We start from the raw sequence: 22,900 nt of genomic DNA on the forward strand, positions 1-22,900 counted from the left end.
GGGCCCTGTGACGTGCACTGTGCTCCATGACTTCCTGGGCATATAGAGCGAACTTTGCTTCCTCCCGGCCCTTCTCTCCGTGTACTGCGCCGCAGGGTTCTATTGCGCAGGCGCCGGGGAGTCATGGTCACTTCTGGCGACTGTGCAATAGATTCCTGCGGTGCAGAGCACAGAGAGGCGGGCTGGGAGGAAGCAAAGCACGCTCTGTGAGTAGTGCTTTGTTCATGTCAGGGAGCAGGGGGATATGGTAATTAAGCATATAGGCGGGGATTTCTTGGCATCTGGGGGACGCTGAGCCTGTGGAAAACAGAGGCGATAAAAACGTTTCTCTGTAATCAAACATCTGCTATGGGCCATACAGGTATGTATAGATTTACTTTTCTATAACCTGTATGACCATAGTAGAGGTCTGATATCTCCCAGGGGGTGACAGATTCCCTTTAAATTGGAGATGGAAAGGGCAGCTGCTACTGCTATATTTCTAAGTAGCGGGAGGGGTGAGAAGCCTAGAAGCATTGCTCCTTCTTCCTCTACAGAATCTAATCAGTAGTAACGGCCATCTCAGTAATGTAACATATTTGGTTCACTGCATACAGATTTTACCATTGAATTGATAATGGATCATTGCAGACGGGAAGGTATTATTACAAAGTTTCTCTTTAATGGAATGTGTTCTTCTGCAATCGTGGATTTTTTTATTTTTATTTTTTCCTGCTCTCTCTTGAGGAACTCAACAGCTTTTACAACTTTTTATTTCGGGAAATATGTGTATTTCCTATGGAATAACAATTCTTGTGCATCTTTTTTCATAGCTGTGTTGACATTTCTGAGAATGATAGTCCAGAAAATTAAATTTGCTAAACGACAGGACAGGAGAGCTGGAAGGTCTCCCCTAAAATTTTCGTACATCTTATTTTGTGGCTACAGTCCTAATTTCGATGTATGTGTCTGCTTGGTAAGGCTACAAAAAACAACTCTATGGACGACTCCTACATAACATATGTATGTTAGGGAACCAATGAGTTTTTACCTGCAGGCCAGAAAGAGTTGGTTTGTAGTATGTCACCATGGATATCCATAGGAGCTTGTGAAACCAGACAGTGCTAGCTGTCACCTTCACTGCCATTTCAGTATGAACAGGTACAAGGATCTCTTGTAATGCCATGTTTCTATTGATTTGGGTAGGTTAGTATTGTATTTTTACTTTATTTTTTCTCTCTACTTCCCTCCCTTTGTATATAAATAATTCTACTCCGCCATAGGAAAGGCATTGACTTAGAAGAGTAGGACCCTCTGTGTTGAAAGGTCCTGCTAATCCTGCAACATGACTCAAAGGTTATTAATGTTTCACCTGGCAAACAATGGCAGTCTGAGAACATTTTCTCACATTTTCCAAGACTGACATGTCTTAAGGCCCCGTCACACTAAGCGACGCTACAGTGATCCCGACAACGATACGACCTGTCAGGGATCGTTGCTGCATCGCCATGTGGTCGCTGGTGAGATGTCAAACAGTCAGATCTTCCCAACGACGCAGCAACGATGCGGCGACCTGTATAACGATGCACGCCTATGTGTTTCTGTGTCTGAGTCATCAACAAGGTCTTTGGTAAGGTCACACACCAATGCATGCTACCCAGCGGGGCCTCAACGATCAAAGAAATGTCCAGACCATTCCGACACGACCAGAGATCTCACAGCAGGGGCCTGGTCGCTGCTAAGTGTCAAACGTAGCGAGATCGCTGCTGAGGTCGCTGTTGCGTCACAAAACTTGTGACTCGGCAGCGATCTCGCTAGCAATCTCGCTTAGTGTGACGGGGGCTTTAGAGGTCGTTGTTAGTTGTGACACTTGTTAAAAAAACAAACAAAAAAAGCCAAAGTCTCATTGGTGGCGCTAATGAACAAGAAAACCTTGTGAAAGTGGTGGAGCTAGTGTTTTAATTCGCAGAATGCGGTCCAGCAATTTAGTCAATCTTTTGGCATTGGATAGGAGCTCTGGAAACCAGCACCTGGCATCCATGGCTCTTCATTTAATTAACTGTCCTGGTGCAAAATCATCGTTGTGGCATGACGTTACACTGGACTGGGTTCTGCGAATCAATCTGCAACAATTCTAATAAACTGCTTTGTCATGAAATATATTGCCTAATCTTATGGATTTATCCATTTAATGAGATTGATTTAATCACTGGTTAACACATTTTCTATGATGCCACACCAAATCAAAGACCTATCCTTATTTCTTCTGATGCTCTATTTTTATTTTCTGTAAAGGGATATTCCCATTTATAACGTGATGGTATATCGCGGTCATGATTTTGTGGGTCCAACCTCTGGGACTGACTTAGTGTTGCTTTTCCTTGACTAGTTTTCCCCTGCACAGGATGCTCAGCCACCAGCTGCACAGCAAACTAGAACATGCCCATTCAATTGACAGTACCTGCAGTTAAACACAGGGCTGTGGGGTCGGTAAGCCAAACCTCCGACTCCTCAATTTCCATGACTCCGACTCCCTCATTCATGGCTCATGTTTAACCTAGAATGCATATGACCATAAAAATCTACTTTTTCACATACCTGGGGCCTTTTAGGCCCATGTGCAAATAACATGGAATAAATCAAACAAAAATGACAAACCGCTATATACCTGAGGAATACCTAGAGTTTCAAAATTCTAACTAAAGTAATCTTGCAGAAAATAGAAAACAATTAACAGGGCGGGCCTGCGAGGCCCCAGGTATGCGTTCTAGGGTTAAGTGATCAATTTACTGAAGCACAGATTAATCTCAGCTAAAAGTCTAGACCCTTAGATCCGGAATAGGACAGACATTTATAGGACATTTCATAACTTTCCCAAATTCTTATGAAAAATATTCCCCACAAGCTGCATTGAACTACTGTACCCAATTTATTACATATTTTAGGAGTCGGTCCCTTTTATACAGACTCCACAGCCCTGGATACAAAAATGCCTGCCTCTAAGGAAATGCAATAACTGCTGCCTCTCCGTTAAGATTGGTGGGGTCCCAGAGGTCAAATACCCACTGACTATGAAGTTGAGAACCTTTGACTTGGAATACCCTCCCCCTTAAGGTGACATTTGAGGTAGTTTCCATACACCAGCTTCACTTATTGCAACTGAATAGCACAGTTCTCAGGCTTTTAGTATGGTGTTAAAGTAGAGTTCATGTGAAATTACAGCACTGTATATGGTCAAAAACAAGTAAAGATGTGACATCAAGGCCTGACTGCTGTCTTTAAGGTTGACATATTGGGTCACTGTCTGTGGTGCACAGAGTGGTCACAGGTCTGCTGTCCCAAACTCTGCAGTCTCATATGAGGATGTCAAGTTCAGGTCAGGAGATTGGTTACCAGTGTGTGCATCCTTGTCCGTACAAATACTGATCGCTGTAATCTGCTCTTCTGCTTTTCCCCAAAAAAAAACTTGTATCTTGTGTTACAAGTCTTTACTGCTAGCTGTAGAAGAATGTTCATGGCATTAAAGTGATTATTATCACGAAAGTCTGCAGTCACAAAGTGACTTGTGAATCCTTGTAGCGCGCTGTGAGACTTCTTCAGTGGCGGTGGACTGAGTGGTCATGTGACCGCTAGTATGCAATATTCATACTCCCTGCCACATTCTATCATGTGTGCAGCCTCGCTCAATTCACTTGTATTGAGCGAGACAGCACGTCTAGTCCGAATGTGACCAGAAGAATGCATTTTGCATACTTGCAGTCACGTGACTGCTCTGTCAGCACAGGAGAATCTTCACAGTGTGCTGCATGAAATGTGAGCATCTTTAGGTCTGCAGCCACATAGTGACTGGACAACCTCTTTAATTAATGCTGAAGACTTTTAATTTACATGAAACATAAATTTCTATGTGCCTTTTTAAAAACCTGGTTTTAACCAAAGATATTGTTGAAGTTGTGCATTACCTCATAGAACTTGGGATTCAGATTCCCAAGGCAATTTTGCTCTATTCTCCATTTTTGACATGTGACCATATAATATAATGGATTGAATAGGGTCCCAGGATCCTGTTAGCTTAACACTGATTTCTGAGGTCATCATTCATAATGGCTTCTGAATTTTTCGGACTGGCAACACTTTGGCCACCCAGCTTTAGAGCATTACCTGGGATCTCGCATGTCTTATAGCACTCCATGCAAACCCTTCAGATCACGTCTTTTCCATGTACTTCTCCAAGTGCCTTACAACAAATAAGTGCCAAGAACACGGTTACCTCCATTCTTAATTTATCATGGCACAGTCTTGAGATGCTTGGCCAGCCATATTGAGCTGCATAGTCTAGTATGTTTTCTTTATCTGCCACCTATAGATTTTTTTTTTTTCTGAGAAGTGCAAAATTTTTCAAAATGCAATATTTAGACTTGACCTTTTGTATTGCGACAGTGGAAGATTTAACAAGTTGGTGTTCGTTCTTCTCATCATCCTGTGTGTATTAACGTAGTGCAATCATATTGTACCATTGGTGCTCGTAAAGGATAATCAGATTGAAACCTCCCATGCCACTTATGATGCCTTAACCCGTGCTGTGTGCCGTGGAGAACAGCATAGTCGTATATGGCAGCACAAGTTTTAGCGGTTGTTATATTGCCAAGACTGTAAGATTTATCCGTTGTAAAACTGATTGGGATAGTTAACTGCAAGAAATGCCAAGAAATTGTATCTGAGCAGCACAAAAATCTAAATATATGGCATTTCTCCATTTGATAGGTAGAGATTAAATCTATGGATGTGCTTTAATTTTAGCTAGTGGACATTGCAAATAGTGGAGATGGCAACACAAAGATGGTCTCCAAGTTCCTGTATAGCTTTGCTTTCTCTCCTTGTTATGACCTATAGTTCTTTTATACAAGGAAATTTCCCTTTTTGTGGGAAGGGAAAATATAAACTTTTTTTAGCTGTGATTTCTAAGTTTTTTTTTTTTAAATGTAAATAATGTATAACATTACAGATGCAACTGAGCCACATTTTGGTGTTCAGTCTGTTTTCTTTGTTCTGAGATCCGTATATTGACAATGGTGTATGGCAATAGTTGGTTCAGTTTCTGAATTTAGACACTTCCAGCATGCTGGAGATGTAGTGCTAAAAACTGTATATTGTAGGACTACATGATGCATCTGAGCCCACGTCCCCTTGTATATTTATTAACCACGTTTAACAGGTTGCAGCTCGCTTACTCTTGGCGTTAAATTTAACAATAATTTAAGTAAAAGTTGGCAAGGTTTTCCCCCTTCTCGAAACTGTTATAAGAATAGGGAAAAGTTGAAGAAAATGTACATACTGTATATTACCTGTAATTACATTTATTTCCTTGTACTTTTTAACTGGTTGTATATTTGTCATTCACATTATTTAATTTACATTTTTTTTTTCTCCTGTCATTTTATGGAATTTTCAAAGAATGTCTCTTGTCATCTATCTATAATATATTCTCTGATCACAGCCTGCCATTACTAGAATGCTCCTCCTAGCTTTCATCCAGAATAAGATGTGCACTCTATTCATTGTTCACGAGACTAATGGAGATAAGAGTGCAGCACATACTGAATACACCAGGTGGGTGTACACCTAAGCAGCACTCCATTCAACCTGGAAAGTGGCTAGGATGAAAGAAGATGAGGACCTCCATTTAAGTGATCTTAGTGGGGGCCCCAGCGACCTTTTGTATACAGTAGGTGACAAATGTAATTTGCTGAAAAGTCCCAATTAAGTAATTATCCAATCTGATTTGGATTTACTGCTGTCTTGTACCACTGACCTGCTTTTTCCTTTTTTAATTGAGCACTAGCTGTACAATTGTCTCCACCCACTCTTCTTTTTTTTTTTTTAAATGCCCTTTGCACTTTTGCCATACTAAGAGTATAATGCATAAAATAAGTCTTTGTGGGATTTCGGCCAGCATCATACATTGCGTCTTTGATGTATTGATGGTGACATTACAATACTGTAGATCTTCAGTTTTCTTTATATACAGTGTTGAAGTACTGATTTGCTTTTTGTCCACTCTTGGTAAGGGGCGATGAAATAACACAAGAATCCATTATAGCTCTTTGGCGTACCTTATTTGCACTACTATGTTAGCTCTTCATCAAATCCCACAGCCCTCTACCACTCCCAAGATCTTTTTTTCCTTTTGTTGTGGATTGTTGAGATCAATCCTGACTACTTAGATTTCATTTGCACTTTTTATTTTATGTTTAAACAAAGGTTTACTATGTTAAAACATCATGAATTTATGGTGTATTTCACCAAGAATTTTCCCCAATTTTCTGATTGTGGTCTCCAACATCTTGAGAATGTTTCCATCCTTATTCTAAACCAATACTGGTTTCTTGCTTTAATGGGCTTATACTGTTAGGAGGATCTGTCCTAGTGTCATTTATCATTAAACCTGGACTTTATCATTTTAGATCGTTCCTCTCATGGAGGACAGACAGGAGAGCAAAGCTACTGAAAAGCAGTAAGAATTCAACCTTGATGTGGACACATTACAGGGTATCAGTATTTTCATATTTTTTTAATAACTCACCAGTGTTACAATATTTACCAGCACTTTCATATTCTATAAGAATGTTATGTTTGCGCCCAGTGAGGAACTGCTTAAATGAGACCTCCAAATAAAGGTTGAAGGTTAGGAAAATTTCCAGTGATTTCCAAACTTCTAACTTAACTCTACTCTATTGGAGGAACCCTTTTTGACATGGGGATCTGACCAAATCTTAGAAATTGTTACATTGCCATTTTGTGGGAGGTAATAACAGGGAATAAAAGCTGAGATCTGACAGAACTGCTACCTGTTTGTCAAAATATCCGCAGCCAAGACACAGTAGAGTTGTAATCATGTCGGCTATATGGTGCATTGGCATAAGATTTTGATCATTTCTTTCATGCAAAAATAAAGGAAAACCTTTTCCAAACCTCACACCCCCCTCATATATTTGACTATATTTGACACCTACATGCTGGGTCTACAGATTGTGCCAGACGCACACAATTTAGTGGTTGTTACATCCATTTACAGATCTAAAGATGTGAGTGATGATCCATGTTACAGTAGCAGCATTTGTTTTGGCACTTTTCTGCCACCTATAATTAAAGTGACCAACCTAATGTTTTTATTTTTAACCTACAACATTAAAATTTCCCACATGGAATGGATTTCTTTCTAGTATATAGCCAAGAAGATGCCTATTGTGCCACCTCAGCGATGTATTGTTCTTAAGGGGCTTTTCCAACACTAGTGGGCAACTTCCTCCAATTGTAACTCAATGGTTTCTCTCCATCAATATGTTTAGGACAGTAGATTTCAGAGAGCCTTGTTCTGAATGATCACTAATGCCTTTCACATAGGACCCAGCGTATATGTAGCATTTTATTGTCATGCAATTGTCCCTGGCTTAATTGTGTTTTGCACTGATTTCTTTGGACAGGGTAATTGCCACTTTCCTTGTGCAATATAGCTGTAAATAATGCAGATATTTTTTAAAGCTCTTTGTTAATGAATTTTATATAAATAAAATGTTTGAACTCGCATCATGGTGTTTATTAACCTCCAGATTTGTTTTCATTAAGTCGACTCTACTAGAAACTGAGGGTATGTGCACAGTTTATTGAGGAGTTGTTTGGAGCAGGTCCACTCCAAAAGATGTCTGAATAATTGCCCAAGTGCTTGACTCTTCCGTGGCTTATCAAATAGAATACCCTTTAAAATATAATATTTATTATGTCAATTTAAAATAGTCGAAAACCAGAAAAAATACCATTAATCAAAAAACACAAGTGTTAAGAGGCATTTATGGAAAATAGATATGACTGGATGGTAGGAATAACCTTTTAGGTTTTAAGTAGGGTAAAATGGTAATCTTACCCTACTTAAACCCTAAAAGGTTATTCCTACCATGCTGCGGAGGTTTGCTCCCTAGCTTGGACGCTATGTGGCGCCCCCGCTCACAGACGGCTCTCGCTGAAGTTCCCTACTAGTCCTTAATCTTGGGCAAAGAGGATACTACCGGAGATGCCAACCAAGCTCCCAGCAAAATCGAGCAAGCTTGGCCAAAAACACCAGGTCACAATAAGACCCTAATGGAATTAACCTATTAGATTATGGAAAATATCTCAAACAGTCCAAAGCAGCAGCTGATCAAATCTGATATGTAGATAGTATCAATATAAACAGTCCTATAATACCATAAAAACTCAACACATAACCAGGCACATTTATTTTTTTGGCCTTAATCTGATGCGTACAGCGTCTTGAAAATAGTGGCACAACATTAGATATTAAACAAAAAACAGACAATGCGGGTTCTTTTCTTTGCCACGTTATAGGTGACAACTCTTTCACCCTATTCTCTCCCGAATAGGTGTCCCTACCTGACTGCGGAGGTTTGCACCCTAGCTTGGATGCAATGTGGTACCCCCGCTCCTTGACGACTCCCCTTAAAAATGTCCCATATATACCCTAGGCTGGAGTGTATGAAATCAGCCACTAAAATCAAAAGATATAGAAACCAAATATGTCCCATAATTTAATACCAGGTCTGTACAAATCAGTAACATTGGTGCTTCGATACCGCAAAAAGCCATTTGACATAGTGCATAGAAAGACAAGGAATCACAGATCAAGCATAATCAATACCAACAGTACTAGAGTACTAAAATGGGGAAAAAAGGGGGGGGACTGGGTGATTAATTTGATGGTCTCAACAGATAAACACACAACCTCATATAGTCAGAGGCCTCCTCCACGGCTTAATTCTGACGGACAACTGATGATTTGTCTCTCAAGACCAGGTCTCCTGGATTGCGGTTCGGGAGACCGTGGCTACCTATCCTCTCTTGCTGGTATCTGTTATTAGAGATTAATTTTAAGGTATTCCTCTAAGTTTCTTGGACTCTGTCATCAAAGGAGTGAAGGTTTCATTCAATTGGACCACATAATCTTGTTCAGAGACCTGGGGATCTGTCCCAACATAAAAGAATGAGAGTTTGTAAAATACTTGCATGGCCCCGAGACCAGTCTACTGCCTGGGATACATTACGCCAGGAATGATACTGCAAACCTCTAGAACAGTTTCCTGTTTTGTAGAATAGATATTTTGGACTTTATATGTATCGGTTTTTCCTTTTGGTAGAAAGGTGTTCCTGAAAATTGCAAAGAATACTTGGGAAAACCTTTCATGTGGAAGGGATCAAGTCCAATTTCTAAACATGGATTAGCCAACCTAGAGAACTTAGAACCTGGCGTGTGCTTTCTAGGTGATATGAGGAGTAAAGCAGAAGGGGCCATTTATTTAAAAAATAAAAATATCCAGAAAAGGGCAAATGTTATGTTTTCTGATGAATACCATTACCTCTGCCATGATTATTTTTAAAAATGTGCTGAGGAAAATCAGGATGGTAGAACAATGAATTGAAAATGCTGAATCTAATTGTATTGATAAACTGGAATTTCCAGTAAGCTGGATGGGGGGGGGGGGGTGGTAGGTGTCCTGCAAGTTGATGGTAGCCACATTTACACATTCAGTGTTTTGGTTAGTATTTTAAATTGGTGTTCGTAAGCCAAAACCAGGAGTGGGTGAAAGATGCAGAAGTGATGCACGTGTTTCTATTATACTTTTTTTCTCTGATTGTGCCACTCCTGGTTTTAGCTTACAAATACTGATGTAAAATACTGAACATGTGAGTGTGGCCTTAAAGGGATGGTCTTTCCTTTCCTCTTGTACTGAGTGAGGGGGGTGGTGGCTTTGTGGCGGACAAAAGTCATCTTTGTGAAGGCAATGATTTCTTTTTGTCTGATGCTTTCTCCAGTAAGCCTGGATCGCACACCTATTCTCTCTGGAAGTGAATAGAGAAAATTTATTTGGAAACCACATCTCTGTTCCACATCTTTAGCCATGCTGCCAGTCTCGTTGTATTTGACAGTATCGAAGATTTGGCTGCTACTCTGCTTCTCCAGAAAGCCACAGGATTTCTAGCATATGACTTGGCTGAATCAGTCAAACAGGCTAAAAAAAAAAAATCTTTTCTAGGTGTGCGTATTCGAAGAGGATTCTCAAGTTGGTTCAGCTACAGAAACAGATCTTGAAATGCATGTGGTAACGACATTTGTTCTTAACGCTGCTAAGGTTTCCCAAGATTTCTTCAACACTGTCCATCTTTCGATCCATCTGGTCTTTAAACTGCTATGAATCTTCAAAAAGTAGAATCCTCTCAGTCATTTTAGCTACTTCTTCCTCTAGGGGAAATCTGTCTTTTAGCTCATTTGGGGATACCAAACAATTTTTTCGAGGAATTTCCATTCATTCTGAATATTCTCATGTATGTGTAATACCAATTTTCTTTTGAATGTTAATATGTCAAAAATTTCGTTTTGGGCTGTCCTTGTTGGGAGCAAGGGTTAACGCTCCTTTCTTCAGCATTTCCTCAAACTGAGACTTGGGTTTCTCCTGATTATGAATCCTCTTCTAATAGAAGATCATATGTGGTACCAGAGACTGGAATTTAAAGGAGGAAACTGGAGGTCTGTATCTCCTGCTGAATTATGTCCTTCATTTCTTATGTCAGTGTTTGTTTTTTTCCTGTACAATATTGACAGTTTTTTTAATAAATTGGAAAATTTTTACAGTAAATGGCACATTTACAATTTGCAGTTTTATCTTTTGGTGATCCTTGTCCTCTTGCAGGAAAAAGAGGAGAAATAAATATAGGTCACCTGCACCAAAAAAGGGTTACCCATAACCGGAAAATACACTGCTCAAAAAATAAAGGGAACACCCAAATCACACATCCTAGATCTGAATGAATGAAATATTCTCATTGAATACTTTGTTCTGTACAAAGTTGAATGTGCTGACAACAAAATCACACAAAAATCATCAATGGAAATCAAATTTATTAACCAATGGAGGCCTGGATTTGGAGTCACCCCCAAAATTAAAGTGGAAAAACACAAGACAGGCTGATCCAACTTTGATGTAATGTCCTTTAAAACCAAGTCAAAATGAGGCTCAGTATTGTGTGTGGCCTCCACGTGCCTGTATGACCTCCCTATAATGCCTGGGCATGTTCCTGATGAGGTTGCGGATGGTCTCATGTGGGATCTCCTCCCAGACCTGGACTAAAGCATCCGCCAACTCCTGGACAGTCTGTGGTACAACGTGACATTGGTGGATGGAGCCAGACATGATGTCCTAGATGTGCTCAATCGGATTCAGGTCTGGGGAACGGGCGGGCCAGTCCATAGCTTCAATGCCTTCATCTTGCAGGAACTGCTGACACACTCCAGCCACATGAGGTCTGGCATTGTCCTCCATTAGGAGGAACCCAGGGCCAACCGCACCAGCATATGGTCTCACAAGGGGTCTGAGGATGTCATCGCGGTACCTAATGGCAGTCAGGCTACCTCTGGTGAGCACATGGAGGGCTGTGCGGCCCTCCAAAGAAATGCCACACCATTACTGACCCACTGCCAAACCGGTCATGCTAAAGGATGTTGCAGGCAGCAGATCGCTCTCCACAGCGTCTCCAGACTCTGTCACGTCTGTCACATGTGCTCAGTGTGAACCTGCTTTCATCTGTGAAGAGCACAGGGTGCCAGTGGCGACTTTGCCAATCCTGGTGTTCTGTGGCAAATGCCAAGCGTCTTGCACGGTGTTGGGCCATATGTGGACGTCGGGCCCTCATACCACCCTCATGGAGTCGGTTTCTAACCGTTTGTGCAGACACATGTACATTTGTGGCCTGCTAGAGGTCATTTTGCAGGGCTCTGGCAGTGTTCCTCCTTGCACAAAGGCGGAGATAGCAGTCCTGCTGCTGGGTTGTTGCCCTCCTACGGCCCCCTCCACGTCTCCTGGTGTACTGGCCTGTCTCCTGGTAGCGCCTCCAGCCTCTGGACAGTACGCTGACAGACACAGCAAACCTTCTTGCCACAGCTTGCATTGATGTGCCATCCTGGATGAGCTGCACTACCTGAGCAACTTCTGTGGGTTGTAGAGTCCGTCTCATGCTACCACGAGTGTGAAAGCACAATCAATATTCAAAAGTGACCAAAACATCAGCCAGAAAGCATTGGTACTGAGATGTGGTCTGTGGTCTCCACCTGCAGAACCACTCCTTTATTGAGTGTGTCTTGATAATTGCCAATAATTTCCATCTATTGTCTATTCCATTTGCACAACAGCATGTGAAATTGTCAATCAGTGTTGCTTCCTAAGTGGACAGTTTGATTTTACAGAAGTTTGATTTACTTGGAGTTATACTCTGTTGTTTAAGTGTTCCTTTTATTTTTTTTGAGCAGTGTAGTTATTTGGCTGGGGTTCGCGGTAAGCTTTGCAGATACTGAGTGAGAAGACATACCCTCAGTGGCAGGTATGGTTTTATAAAGAAATATTGGTCCTACCTTAGGCTGTTGTCAGTCAGGGTCACTTATAGGCAAGTTACTGGGAAGTAGCGCGGCGTCCTCCCCAATACTCCAAAAGGTCCAGCGGTACACTATGGACCAGGACAATGCTACTGGAGGTGACAGACCGGAGCCGCTGATCTCCTGAGTTCCATAATCTGCAGGTGCGTTACAACGCAGTGTGGAACGCAACCAGAAGTCAAAATCAATCGTGTGTGGTGCGTCTGCCTTCCCCTCACACAGCTGCTTTCCACACCACAGACCTGCAAAGGACCCGACAGGATCATGGAGGAGGGGAGGAGAGGCAAGGCTTGAGAAGCTCTTCGAAGACTGCATCCTGGAAACCACTTTGCATTACCAGAAGGCACAGGAGAGACGGTAGCAGTCCTTAAGGGAGACTGGAGCAGATTTTGAGAGGGAGAAGGCGAGTAATTGACCTTAGCTGCTCTGTATAAAAGGAAAAAATAGGGAAACTGCATCTTCTACTGGCTCCAGGGCACTGCTGGATAACATCTTCATGCCCCACAGGGAAAAACACTGAGGCTAGAGGATGGTGTGGGGCTATTTAACTTTTTTGTGTTTCCTGTCCCTAATTGAGTCTAGAAATCAACCTCCTAATGTGGTGTCATGGAAGGTGATGACTTGCGAAATATAAACTTTAGTAGAAAAAAACTAATTGTGCAAAAAATGATGTAGCAAACTGCAGGGGGGAATAAATATTGAACATGTCACAAAATTTCTAAGTAAATATATTTCTAAAGGTGCTAATGACATGAAATTATCACCAGATGTTGGTAACAACCCATCCAATCCATACAGGCAAGTAAATAAATTGTTATAGAATGAGAAATGACACAGGGAAAAGGTATTGCACACATGAAGAGTGAGGTCCAAAAGGCCATGGTAAGTCAGAACACCAGCTGAAATCTATCAGTAATTAGAAAGCTATCCTGCCACTTAGTGAGTAATATCAGCTGGTTCAACTGATGGTCTATAAAAAGGTGTCTCATTACCAAGGTGCCACACAAGAAACATCTCATGATAATGGGTGAGTAGACACTGGGTCTTCTGTGGGCAGAACACTACTCAGACAACACAGGGTGATAGTAAACAGTGTGGCAATAATTTATTGAACAACCAGCAATAATTAACATATAGAACAGTCTCAGCAAACACACAAGGTGGTTCAACCTACAGAGTCTCACACTTCCACTGGCCTGCTGGGATTAGAGTCATGAGATATGTGGCCAGGTGACCTAATCGTTCCAACCTGGATTCTTCAAATGGTCTCTGAGAGTTCAGCAATAGTCAATGGAGCGGTTCTGTATCTTTCCAGTCAGGGCTGTGGTCCCTTAGGCTGTCATCCTGTAGTATCTTTTTGAACAGACGCAGAGACCTCCTTTTTATAGTTCACATTTGTCCTTTCAAGCCATCATTCACAGGTCAAAGGTCAGGGATCAAGATATTAATTTACAATGCTCGAATATTCACAGCTCATCCTCCCCCAAAACGGTATTGCAAAACTGGCAGACGATACGTTGTAAGAGCTGATGTGTGTGAATAGCAGCCATTCATCAGTTACCAATATCAAGTGCTCAGCATTCAGGATTATATGAACAATAGTCTGTGTTTAGCAACCAAAGAAAGAACACAGGTTCAAAAGTCAACATAAAAATAAAGGTATATTGCTCCTGGCCTACAGAAAGTATGTCGTCACAATGAGTAAAACCAGTAAGCTGTCTCAAGACCTTTGCAACCTTACTGTAGCAAAACATACTGATGCCATGTGTTACAGAAGAATTTGTAAAGTACTGAAGGTCCAGTACAGGTGAGCACTGTTGGGGCCATAATATGAAAGTAGAAAGAATATAATTTCTCCTAAACCGGCCACAACCTGGTGCTCCCCACAAGATTTCAGATAGAGGAGTAAATAGAATTATCAGAAGAGTTATCCAAGAGCCAAGGACCACTTATGGAGAACTACAGAAAGACCTGGAATTAGCAGGTACGGTTGTTTCAAGAAAACGATAAGTAATCAACTCAACCTCCATGAATTCACGCTCGTCATGCAAGACTCTATTGCTGAACAAACAGCTTGTTCAACCGCGTTTTACAGTTTATTCAACAACATTTAGACAAACCTGTGAAATACTGGGCGAATATAGTCTAGTCAGGTGAAACCAAAATTGAACTCTTTGGATGCCATAATACACACCATGCTTGGAGGCTAAAAGGTACTGCATATCGCCCCAAAAACACCATACCAACAGTGAAGTTTGGAGGTGGGAACATCATGATGTGGGGCTGTTTTTCAGCATACGGCACTGGCAAATTTCATTTAATTGAAGGAAGGATAAATGGAAACGTATCGAGACATTCTTAATAAAAATATGTGATTAAGATGAAACGAGGGTAGACATTTCTGCAAGACCATGATCCCGAACACACAGCCAAGGAAACTCTCAATTGGTTTTAGAGAGAAAATAAAGCTGATGGAATGGCCCAGCCAAGCACCTGACCTGAATCCAATAGAACATTTATACAACCCCTGGCAAAAAATATGGACTCACCGGGCTCTGAGAATGTTCATTCAGTTGTTTAATGTTGTTGAAAAAAAGCAGATCACAGACATGGCACAAAACTAAAGTAATTTCAAATGGCAACTTTATGGCTTTAAGAAACACTAAAAGAAATCAAGAAAAAAATGTGATACTCAGTAAGGGTAATTTTTTTCAGACCAAGCAGAGGGAAAACATTATGGAATCACTCAATTCTGAGGAAAAAATTATGTAATCATGAAAAACAAACACACAAAAGAATACTCCAATACATCACTAGTATTTTGTTGCACCACCTCTGGCTTTAATAACAGCTTGCAGTCTCTCAGGCATGGAGTTAATGAGTGACAAACAGTACTCTTCATCAATCTGGCTCCAACTTTCTCTGATTGCTGTTGCCAGATCAGCTTTGCAGGTTGGAGCCTTGTCATGGACCATTTTCTTCAGCTTCCACCAAATATTTTCAATTGGATTGAGATCCGGACTATTTGCAGGCCATGACATTGAACATGTGTCTTCTTTCAAGGAATGTTTTCACAGTTTTTGCTCTACGGCACGATGCATTATCAGCTTGAAAAATAATGTCATCATCTCCAAACATCCTTTTAATTGATGATAAGAAAACTGTCCAAAATATCAATGTAAACTTGGGCATTTATTGAAAATGTAATGACAGCCATCTCCCCAGTGCCTTTACCTGACATGCAGCCCCATATCATCAATGACTGTGGAAATTTGCATGTTCTCTTCACGCAGTCATCTTTATAAATCTCATTGGAACGGCACAAAACAAAAGTTCCAGCATCATCACCTTGCCCAATGCAGATTTGCGATTCATCACTGACTATGACTTTCATCCAGTCATCCACAGTCCACTATTGCTTTTCCTTAGCCCATTGTAACCTTGTTTTTTTCTGTTTAGGTGTTAATGATGGCTTATGTTTAGCTTTTCTGTATGTAAATCCCATTTCCTTTAGGCGCTTTCTTACAGTTCGGTCACAGACATTGACTCCAGTTTCCTCCCATTCGTTCCTCATTTGTTTTGTTGTGCATTTCCTGTTTTGGATACATATTGCTTTAAGTTTCTGGTCTTGACGCTTTGATGTCTTCCTTGGTCTACCAGTATGTTTGCCTTTAACAACCTTCCCATGTTGTTTGTATTTGGTCCAGATTTTAGACACAGCTGACTGTGAACAACCAACATCTTTTGCAACATTGCGTGATGATTTACCTTCTTTTTTTTTTTGATTCATGTCAATCCACTTGGTGCAACAGCTCTCCAAGGTGTGATCACTCCTTTTTAGATGCAGACTATCGAGCAGATCTAATTTGATACAAGTGTTAGTTTAGGAAATGAAAATTTACAGGGTGATTCCATATTTTTTTCCTCAGAATTGAGTGATTCCATAATTTTTTCCTTCTGTTTGGTCTGAAAAAAATTACCCTTACTGAGTACCACATTTTTAATCTTGATTTCTTTTAGTGTTTCCTAAAGCCATAAAGTTGCCATTTGAAATGACTTTAGTTTTGTGCCATTTCTGTGATCTGCTTTTTTTCAATAACATTAAACAACTGAATGAACATCCTCCAAGCCCGGTGATTCCATAATTTTTGCCAGGGGTTGTAGAAGGAGCACACGGGACCTTCAGGACTGGAAGAGTGTTTGTGTGGAAGAATGGGCCAAAATCACACCTGAGCAATGCATGCAACTAATTTCTCAATACAGGAGGAGTCTTGAAGACACCACTGACACAGATGTGGGAATGTGGCACAGCTGCATCATCCAAAGCGACTTGTGACAAAGACCGAGGAAGGGTTGAAACATCTTTAGTCTGTTGCTCACCTCCAAACACCATTGAAGTTTTTGCATATTTGCTTTGCACTAAATAAAGTATTTTGCTATCTTCAAATCCAAGAGTGTGCGGTGAATTACTCTACGCACTTTTTATTATTACACATAATCTACCGTATTTTTCAGACTATAAAACGCACTTTTTTCCTCAAATTTTGGAGTGGGGAGCAATGCATATTCATTTCTTAATAGCGTGCACACTGTACCCACAGCGCGGCTCCTACTGCGGCTCTGCGGTCATGTGTGCCCGCTATTAAAGACCATGAATATTCACTGCAATCCACTCCCATGTTTTTTAACAGCGGGCACACGAGACCACAGAGCCGCAGCAGGAGCCATGCTGCTGGTACAGTGTGCACGCTATTAAGGTGAGTGAATGGTCACTGCTCCCCACATCCGTAGTCCCGCCTTGGGGAGCAGTGACTATTCCGGCACAGCATCTCACAGTGTGAGGGTGCATGGCAGTGACGCCATGCGCGGCTCACACAGTGAGGTCAGTGTCGCCAGCAGAGCAGGACGCAGCGCTGGGCAGAGAGGAGGTGAGTATAATTGTTTCTTTTTTGTGTGCAGCATGATTAGGATCAGGGGGTGCCATGCATACCAGGAACAGGGATTAGGTGGGCCATACATACCAGGAAGAGGGATGAGGGGGGCCATGCATATCAGGAACAGGGATGAGGGGGGCCATGCATACCAGGAAGAGGGATGAGGGTGGCCATGCATACCAGGAAGAGGGATTAGGTGGGCCATGCATACCAGGAAGAGGGATTAGGTCGGCCATGCATACCAGGAAGAGGGATGAGGGGGGCCATGCATACCAGGAAGAGAGATGAGGGGGGCCATGCATACCAGGATGGAGGGGTGCCAAGTATGCCAGGAAGAGGGATGAGGGGGCCATGCATACCAGGATGAGGGATAAGGATGCCATGCATACCAGGAAGAGGGATAAAGCGTGCCATACATACCAGGAAGAGGGATGAGGGGTGCCTTGCATACCAGGATGGGGATCAGGGAGTGCCATGCATACCAGGATGGGGGATTGGGGTGCTATGCATACCAGGATGGGGATGAGGGGTGCCATGCATGTCATGATGGTGATGAGGGCCACGTATAACAGGAAGGAGGAGTCTGCATATACCAGGATGGGGGATGTTAATAGAATTGGGGGACATTACCCCTATAACGGTGTCAGCCGCAGACCCCTTCCCCCTTAACAGGGCATCATGACCACATTTTTTGCAAAAATTTTTTTTTCTATTATCCTCCTCTAAAACTTAGGTACGTCTTATGGTCCGATGCAGCTTATAGTCCAAAAAAGATGGTAATTTATGGAAATCTATGGTTTGATATTTTGTTTTTCCTGTGTGGATTGGACGGCTTGTTACCAACCATCTGGTGAGAATTTCACGTCAATAGCACCTTTTAGAAATGTATTTACTTAGAAAATTGGTGACGTGTTAAATTCTTATTTCACCCGCTGTATATATCTAAAGTCAATATGTGAAAAGCCAATTAATATGAAGAGCATAAGGCAGCACAGGGAGGTAAGTTAAGATGGTGGTGAAATTATGCACTTAAATTAGCAAAAAATCACTAAACTAAATATACTATTACCAATAAAGTACGAGGGTCAGTCAATAAGTAATGCCTCCTATTTTTTTTCTCCTTAAATAAGGTAGTTATGTTAAATATTCGAATTTGGCACAATTCCTCAAACCTTCTTCTCCAATCCACAGCAATTGCAACTTCCTGCACCAACAGGTGGCAGGACTGTATCCGTTTGCAAAATGGCTGACATCGATGTTCGTATTAGACAACGTTCTGTGATTGAATTCTTGCATGCAGAAGGTGAAACGCCCATTCGAATTCATGAGAGACTGAAAAATGTGTCCGGTGATGCAACAGTGGATGTCAGTACTGTTAGACGATGGGTTCGTCGCTGTAACACAGCGGAAGGGCCATCACCGTTGGCTGACAAAATGCGGAGTGGCAGGCCAGTAACCACAGTGACTCCAAGCAACATTCAGCGAGTCGATGACATCATTCGTGGTGACCGCCGGGTGACTGCAGATGAATTGTGTGGCATTATCTGCCTCAGTAAAGGCAGTGTGATGAAAATTATTGGACAACTGGGATACAGAAAAGTTTGTGCACGGTGGGTCCCAAGAATGCTTTTTACCATGCTGGAATACATGCCCTTGTTAAACGGTGGACCAAGACTGGAAATGGATGGAGATTATATTGAAAAGTGACAAATTAATCGTTAATGTTGTGGTTTTCAACCTATGTAATTGCATTTGAATTTCTTGCCAATTAAAAGGAGAAAAAAAATAGGAGGCATTACTTATTGACTGACCCTCGTAATAAACATATTTCCACAGTAAATGTGTTGAGGTCATTAGAAAACGAGTAATAGAGATAATTTTTACACCATGGCATAAAGGGCACTAAATATACAATTAGAAGTGTTATGATGGTCCAAAGTGAAAACAGAATAATTTACCACACTGTACTGCTTCCTTTTTGCCTCTATAATAGTAGGGTTATAACATCTTTCTTTAAGAGGCTATGCAGTTTACATCTTTTTAGCATTCTATGCTCCATTTTGTTTGCACAATGTGTTTTTCTAATCTTATGTTTTTACATTATTTGGGCTGTACAAACCAAAGGCTGCAAAAATATTGCTTGAAAAACTCTTCAAAACTACTTCATGAAATGAAAAACTTCAAAACATGTCCTGTGCTATTGGTACCAAGACATTGGCAGCAGATATATGAATTCCTGCAAGTTTTGTGGTGAGGCCTCCATGGAATGGACTTCTTTTTTTTTTTTTTAGCACAGTATGATGGCCCCAACAGTACCCACACACAGTATATCCTCACACATAGTGGGATGGCCCTGACACGACACAGTATGAGGCCCCACACAACCATTCACACAATATGATGCCCCAACACAGCCCTCCATACAGTATAATGGCCCTCTAGCAGTATGATGGCCTCACACAACCCTCCACACTGTATAATGGCCTGCACACTGTATAATGGCTCCCCCACATAGCCCTCCAAAACCTTCTAATGCCCTCACAATGTACTCATTGATTAAAACTAAAATATATATATATATAAACTTGCCTATCCTCGTTCCCCCACTGCTCCAATCTCTGCAGTGTGAGGTCTGAAGCTCTGCACAGCAGGCACGATGTAGTAGCGTCATTGCGCCCACTGCACTGTGATGTCCAATCTCTGATGCACAGAGAGAATGATGAAGGAAGAAGCTGACTGCTCCCTGTTCCATTGTTGCTTTCAACTGTGTCTGAGGATGCAAATACAGTTGAAAGTGTGATGGAGGATTGAGGCCCCCCGGCTCACTGGCCCTTTAGTAGCTGTCTGGTCTGCCGTTATTAACAGTATGCCACTGCCTGCATAGTAGGAATACTCCATAAGACCTCCTGTTCTGTACACAGACCCAGTCAGCTAGACATCAAGAGTTGCCTGTTATTTTTCTGCTTCAAACAGCTGACCATTCTTTTACTGATTAATATATATCACCCTTTTGACATGTGCCATTATCATGAGTGAGTCAATATTATTCACATCATCTGTATGTGATTTTAATGCTAAGACTGATATGTCTGTCTATATTGGTACCAAACACCTAAATGTTCACCTAGTCCCTTTATTGACATCATGTTCAGCCTATCTTCAGAAAAATGTTTACACAGATTCTCTTTCCTAACCAGTCAATGTATCACATAATCAAATGTGAAAGTTTACCAATAGGTTACCTATAGATTTTATCAACAGTGCAGTGTTTGAGTGCATTACATTGACTTGAACTGTATTGCAAGATTAAAAATAAGCTGTGTTTTTTTTCCCTCAAATTGGCAGCAAAAGCCACAGTACTGTATCATTAGGACCTGCAATGACCATCCTTGCCACCTAACACAATTCTATGGACTGGGTTTTTGCAGCTGTACATAACTGTTGTGTCAGACCGCTGGATCCATGTTTCAGTGATCGCCAAAACGTTAAGGGAATTTGAAAGGAAGAAATCTTGGATGTATAGGAGTTTATTGCGGGCTTAGCGTGAGTTCCAAAGAGCATAGTTATAAGGGACAGGAGAAGGCAAGCAGCGAATGTTTATAAGATTGGCAGGGCTTCTGTGTGCAGCAGGATGAGAGTTCTGTATACTAGTGTGTTTTCATATAGAGTTAACAGGGCACTTAAACAAGCACACAGCTGTGGCCAGTGAGAGTTGTGATTAGGAGGCCTGCTCTGAAAGCTGCAGGGCTGCTGATTTTGCAAGATCTATAACTTTTGCTTATTAGGAGCTCATAGAGAGGTGGAGAGGGATTTGGGAATGGGAGGCTGGGGAACAGCTAACTGTATAGGGATCAATGGGCTAGAGAGAGTTTGCTGGGATATCAGGAGTTGAACTTCATGGAAACAAGCTATACACTATGAAAGATAAAAGCTTTCATTGCAGGAGAATGACAGCTGATGGAAAAAGCGAATTAATTGCAAACTTGTTTATTTCCATGCCAACTAATTAAAACAATTTAATAACTTTTTAATAACTTTAAATGGTGTCACATCAAAGACCAATGGTTATTACATCAAAGGTAAGATTTTTTTATAGGGATTAAGCTCCATATTTTACCTTATGGTTATGATTAATTGAAGTAATGGTTTTGAAGTGACAGACTCCCTTTAATTTACTTCTTGTGAAATTCCATCTTGAGCTTATGTGAGAAAATGATAGTATAAACTGCAGAATAGAAAATACACTGACTGAAGTGTCCTAGTAAAAGTTGTTCATCATGACATCTGAGATGTTTAAAATCTCATGAGGCTTTAAGAGTTGTTAAAGAGACCACTTCCTCTAAAAGCTACATATGTTTCCTTGTATGTCAGGTAAAAGAACTGCAAATAGAAATCACTATTCCCTTCACAAGTGCCTCTTGTCATGACGTCAGTTGTGAGAACAAAGGTTGTTTTCACTGCCACAAGGGACCAATGATAACAGATTTGTGTGGTGCATATCATATATCAGTTAACTGTAGCTTTGCCAATGTTGGTAGCGTTACTTGATGGACTAAGGTTACAAAAAGCTTGAGTTTAGTTTTTGCGTTCATTCAACAAATGAAAAATAAAACTCATCAGCTGTATTACCCCTCAAATATAGATCATGTTACAACCACCCTTAAATCATGATTAGCACATATTAACTGTAACAAGAAACCTCAGAACTTGGGTAATAACTTGTCCATTTTTTAAAAACCCTCTCTCTGCAGTATTATAAGTTATAATTTGTGGTTTGCTGGTGTCTGTCCTCCTGAACCCCCTCCCATTCCAAGAACAGGCTCTAAAGTTCCATGTTGGAATGGAGCAGCGGCTGTGCATGCGCCCAACAATTTTATTCACTGTCTATGAGAATACCAGAAATAGCTGAATACAGCAATCTATTATCTCCAGCATTCTAATAGACATTAAGCCTTCAAGCTCCTTCACACTGGCGACCTGCGACTGTAAGTTGACCACACTTCCAATATGCACAGAAGGAGCAGTAAGGCTGTGTTCACACGATGCGTATTTCATGCGTTTCCGCGGCGTTTTTGCAGTTGCATAAACGCCGCGGAAACGCATGAAAAACGCATGGTAGAAGGGAAGCAATGTTCCCCAATGGAAATCCGCATGTGCTGTGCCCATGATGCGGATTTTTCCGCAGCGTTAACGCTGCGGTCAAAAATCCGCAGCATGTCAATTAATTTTGCGGAAACGCGGCGATTTCGCCGCCATTGACTTGCATTAGAACGCGCCAATTCCGCAAGACAGCATCTGTACTTGCGTAATTGGTGCGTTCTAATGTGCGGATGGTACCCGGGTGTGGAGGAGAGGAGAGTCTCATCCACACCCAGGTACCATTAAAAAAGCTGTAAAAGAAGAATAAAATAAAAAATAAATGTATTCTTACCATCTGTCGGCCCGCGCAGCGCTCCCGCTTGGTTCCCGGCACTTGCAGTGAGTTGTAGGACCTGCGGTGACGTCAGAGTCA

At 41.4% G+C, this 22,900-nt stretch overlaps 1 protein-coding gene across 5 annotated transcripts in view; it reads right to left on the reverse strand.

Moving 5' to 3' along the window:
• LOC141257787 (uncharacterized) overlaps window positions 1-22,900 on the reverse strand; it is a 1,010,546-nt gene that overhangs the window by 41,978 nt on the left and 945,668 nt on the right. The gene's annotated exons all lie outside the window — the stretch shown is intronic.

Source organism: Phyllobates terribilis, unplaced genomic scaffold (genome assembly GCF_046119375.1).
Source record: "Phyllobates terribilis strain yellow unplaced genomic scaffold, ASM4611937v1 Scaffold_3__8_contigs__length_932513732, whole genome shotgun sequence".
Classification (NCBI taxonomy): domain Eukaryota; kingdom Metazoa; phylum Chordata; class Amphibia; order Anura; family Dendrobatidae; genus Phyllobates; species Phyllobates terribilis.